Source organism: Ylistrum balloti, unplaced genomic scaffold (assembly GCF_031769215.1).
Source record: "Ylistrum balloti isolate Yb309-2 unplaced genomic scaffold, AGI_CSIRO_Ybal_v1 Utg369962, whole genome shotgun sequence".
NCBI lineage: Eukaryota > Metazoa > Mollusca > Bivalvia > Pectinida > Pectinidae > Ylistrum > Ylistrum balloti.
In genome coordinates this window covers 579,414-584,704 of record NW_026782059.1, presented here as the reverse complement: position 1 = coordinate 584,704, position 5,291 = coordinate 579,414, and the positions used below count along the sequence as shown (strand labels likewise).

The following is a 5,291-nucleotide window of genomic DNA, read 5'->3' as shown; positions in this document are numbered from 1 at the left end:
CCCGTAAGCTTTCTCTACGCAGTCGACATGTTTTCATTGGTAACGCGCGTACCTGCCGACAAGGGAGATCACTCTATTTTGTTTATATCTGTTTTTCAATGTATTTATTTAGATATACGTCTTTGAAACTTAAAGCATATATCATATGTGTTATATATGTCTCTGCTTAAAGTGTAATTCATTCAACGACGTTTAAACATTTTCTATGATAATGATGGTGATAGATAGATAGATATTTAAAGCTCGGAGAATCAGAACGCACTCCTGTAATGAAAAAAAACATATGTACTTCCTCATGGGTGTTGAGATAAATTGAATATAGTCTCAAATACCTTGTTCCGATATCCGGTTCAAGATCCGGGTGGAGGCATAGCAACAAAATCTATTCAAATGAAATCTGCAAGGAAATGACCAACCCTGTAACATGTTAGTGTTGACTCACACGTATGTTTTTATCAAATAGATGACATCATTGATTTGACAACCCACTCCAATTTGATATCATCGCGAATAAACGCCCCTCTTCTAAGAAGGAGAAGAAGAAGAAGAACGACAACAATAACAACAACATGAACAGCAAAATGAACAACAAAAACTAGTGACAACAACAATTACAAGATACGAACCTTGTCAATTATATAGGAGTTCTGCCAAAATGCATAGTTCAGCACCAATGAGACATTCATTGCCTTGGCTAGAAGAACTCCTGGGACGAACGGACTTGATTGGCAAAAGTTAACGAAATTTTCATCAAATTAATGTCTGTACCTTATTCACTGCCCGTTCTTGATTAAAGAAGAAATTTGCTTTTCAAATATTGTTAAATTGGCTTTCATGATTATACCATTACATAATTTATAGAAAATAGATTAAGAAAATTTCATATTGAAAAGACACTTTAATAGTTTCTAAAGCTATTCAAATGTGTACATTTTCAAGATGTACAAAACTTGAGTGAGTCTTGCTTTTTGACTTTTTTGTCTTTCTTTTATCTTTCTAAATGACATCGCAGTAATCACACGTTTTATATCACGCAAACATGACCATTACACAACTAAAATAGTAGGAATTGCATGATTTGAATCGTCATATTTTAAACACCAGCTTAACATATTTTTGCTATATTTAAATTCTGCTTTTTTAAATACAGTCTTCCGCTGACAAATTGTTCGATGGACCTAGGGCTGAGAAATTTGGGCATTTCCTGTTACATATATGTGAATTTATTCTTTTCTGTAATTACCAAATATATATAATTAAAAACTGTATTTCGTCCTATATACAAATATCGTTGCATTTGGTACACAATCGGTTTGGACTGGTCAGGGAACATTTTGGTAACGACCAGGCTAGACTATCACGAGTCAGCTGTGTCGGCTGAAATACAGAGTTTCCAAATATGTCTTCTTGAATGACAATTATGAATATTATTGGTGTAAATTAGTATCCGTCTTTAAACATTTATTTGACGATTTAACAATTTTTAACTATACCAATTGTGATATCAATCTTGATGACTACAGCAAGTCTATATTTACTGCGCATGCTCATATGAAAAGGAAACGGTCCAACAGCTGTTTGTTTAACGAAACGATCCAGAGTGACAGACGTTTGTCCGCACACAAGAGATTAATGTTTCTCCGCTCAAAAGGTAAATTGATGATAAAATATAATATCGGTATTACGAAGGATAGATAGGCTAAGTTATCATATTCAGAGTGGAAAATTATTTATTTGAATCTTCAATTTATTTAATATCCATGTTGTGAAAAAAAGACAATGCAAATAGCAGTGAACAATTCATATTGAAATAGCACGCGGACAGGATGTAAACGATGGTATGACAGATCTAGCGAGTGATCTTTGAATGGAAGAGTGAGGGATTATTGTGTATAATACTCTAGAAACATGTGGTTATGATGATTAGACTGGATTTCTTTTTGTCACAATTTTAATGAGGAAGTTTCAGATCGATTTTAACACGACAAAAAGGCACGTGGGTATAGAACGTGCGCAACGTTAACCGACACAGCCGTTTATCTGGTTAATGTTCACACAATACTGTCACATATAAAGTCTTTTATATAATCTTTAATGAAATCTTATCTGTGGGTTTGAAAGAAATAAAACTAATATTCATAACGGTATATGAGTTACACTTGTAAACATATCTAAAATTTATTTTCCACACGAGTAATATTTACAGAAACAAAAATACAAATTGATCTTTTGTTGAAAAGTTCACTCCTAGTCTCGATCAAAGACAGAATATAATTAAAAAATGTGTCTCCTCAGACGACAGAAAAATATATATGCACAATACAGTATATGTTATTTATTTGTTGCACATCACAGTACACAGTAATAAAAATTGGTTATATTTACAAACATAAAAGAGATATCCAGCATGTATCAGCTTATATGACACTCTTCTAAAAAAAAAAATGGTTATATTAACAATAAAAAAGGATTTAAGGAAGGAAAATTTGGTTAAAACAGTTGTAGCTGTAGTAAAAAGATGACTTCCGATATCATTAAAGATTGTACAATCACAGAGAAAATGAACCTCATCTTTAATTTGACCACAGTCACAAATATTGCATAGACAATTTTCCACTGGAGTGTTCATGTAAGGAAATGTGTGGTTAAACTTTTCATGATTAACTTTCAGGTTCCAGGCACACCATTCCACAATGTGATTAATTAGACGTTGTTAGTTTTTAGCTGAAAGAGATAAAAAAACACAATATCACAGACGTAAAATAATGGTATATTATTTATACAATCCACATTGATTCCCAAATTCAACTGCCAAAACTCTTTGATAAAATCATTTGTAAATATAAAAAATAGTGTTTGGGAGATCAACCATCCCTGCTTCAGTCTTTTGTTGACGTTGAACCATTACAAGTGTTGATTTTTTATTTGAAAACAACACCTTATATGTCTTCATTTAAAGAGTGTAATAAATTAAAAATCATTCTAGGTATTGTCCGAGTATGACAATTAAAAAAAAAAAAAGAATTTTGCAAAGGAAAAATGATCAGGTGTGGCACATCATTTCAGCACTGTAACAAACCAATGGAATAAGAGTCATCACCGCACTAACATACCTATATGTTAGGTCTTTGGTGTGGGCAGGGTTGTTTCCCTTTAATCAGGTATCTGATTAAGGAGTATTTTGCTTAATTGTTGTAAATTACCTAATTTTTGTTTGATGTTGGGAAAAACTTTTAGAGTTACATGATTGTTTAAACTCCAAAGCTATAATTTGTGGATAAAATTACGGTTTATATTCTGTTGTCATAACACAGCACTACAAAATGATCAGAATTCTAGACATATATATATTTATATACAAATAACAGTCATCATGACATTTTATATTTTGCCATATTGTCAATAAACGGATACATATCTTGTTTTTACTTAACTTTTATTCATATGTTAATTTACTACTGAAAGCTCGTAGGTTTAGACGGTTATGCATGGAAAAGTCAAGAAGTAAAGAAACAGAATTTTCATTTGAAGTGAATTTAATGTGACAAGATTTTAGCAACATTTAGCTTCTTAAGTACTGTTGGTTGCAAAAATGTATTATTAAGCTCTGTTCATCAATTGTATGATATCTGGAAAGTGTCTTGTTTGTTGCTGTTGGCTAAACATGTCTTTAAAATTGTGATTTTTATGAATTATCTGATAAGAGGTCAAATGGGAAGTGAACATTTATGTCATGTTTTCAAAACTAAAAGTTCAATATCCTCCCACGTAAAATCTTTGATATATATATATCAAAATGTAATTACTGACATATATATATATCAAAATGTAATTACTGACAGTCGTTAATTGAGATTGAACACCTTTGATAAGAGAAATTTTCTTATGGTTAGTTAAAAGGTTTGCCAGCAACAGGATGTATACATAAAAGTTGTGTTATGTGCCTAACAGGATACTGAAGTTTCTGTAAATATAAATTCCGGGTACCTGTGGTAGATAAGATTTGACAGATGGTTACAGATAAAAAGTGATTTAACTATTTAAAAAATTTCCATGAAATTAAATGTCATTGCTGTTAGAAAATAAAATGCGAACTGAGCAGACAGTTTTTACATTTTTTGATAGAGTTTTGAAATGGAGATTACTAAATCTTTCATGCAATAAGTCAAGCAGATCACTGTACTACCTCTTACTCAAAATCTGTTCTTATTACAGGACATAAACAAAATATTATTTATAATTTTACTGAACAGAAATATTTATGTAATTGAGTTTTCCTATTTTACCAAGAATAGGCATGTTTTCAGGTAATATACCATATTAATTGTAATAAATATCCCCTTCCTTATAAAACATTCCCGTCTCTTTATTTCAGAGGTTTTCTTCTTGTATGGCTTACCATATAGTAAAATAAATCTCCATGCATGTGCAGTTGAATTCCAAAATATACGAACCTGTATTTCCAAAACAAAATAATCTTCAAGGCAATTACAAAATTAACACAATTTCTATTTATAAAAGTGCTAACATGGGGTCAAAAGTGAGTATTTCGTAGCTGTCATATAACAGCTCACTCTCCTTTAGAATAGATACGGTGATTGTTAATTTAGTTAGTGATATTAGCTCCGACTTACACAGTTTTGTTTAATCAGTAGTGTAACAGGAAAAGAGTAGTGTACCTTCATCAGGAATTGAACCTGTGACCTTGGCATACTAGTCCACTGCTCTTACTAATGAAACAAAAGGGAAATTCCCATGATCTCTTGTGTACAATTAAAACCTGCCACATTACTCCCATCTTCTAATTTGTTTACCAACGAAAACCACATCAACCAAGGTTCTCTTGTTCCAACAAGTCCTCCCAGTCTCCTCCCACTAGCATTTAGAGTGTCTACAACAACAAAGTTACCAGGAAGGGATTAGTGTGCTTCTACTGGTGATCAAACCCGAAACCCTTTGCTATGCTCTGCCTATTGAATTAAAGCAAACTTCCTTCTTGTGTAAAGCTAAAAGTCAACCAAATCTGTAAACTTGTGCTGGAGTAAAACTTGTCACTGTAGTATTGACAGTAGAGCGAGGGATAATGATGTCTACAGATAGTTTGTCATGTATACTTACTAAACCAAATCAATTAATTCATAACTCAATTTTCAATGTAGAACTGACGATTTAATGTCAACAGTCATTTCAGCAAACATCTGAATGATACTGTTACTAAAATATCAACACTGAAAAACTCCACTGATAATGTGTTTTTATGTTTTAGTCTGGATTCCAGTTTTAGACATATT

At 31.9% G+C, this 5,291-nt stretch overlaps 1 long non-coding RNA gene across 1 annotated transcript in view; it reads right to left on the bottom strand.

The window, feature by feature from the left end:
* Positions 1-4,823: 4,823 nt before the first annotated feature.
* The window catches only part of LOC132547574 (uncharacterized), a 39,854-nt gene continuing 39,386 nt past the window's right edge, over positions 4,824-5,291 (bottom strand). The window contains exon 5 of the long non-coding RNA XR_009554123.1: positions 4,824-4,891. This is a non-coding gene — a long non-coding RNA (uncharacterized LOC132547574). The remainder of the gene's footprint in view (positions 4,892-5,291) is intronic.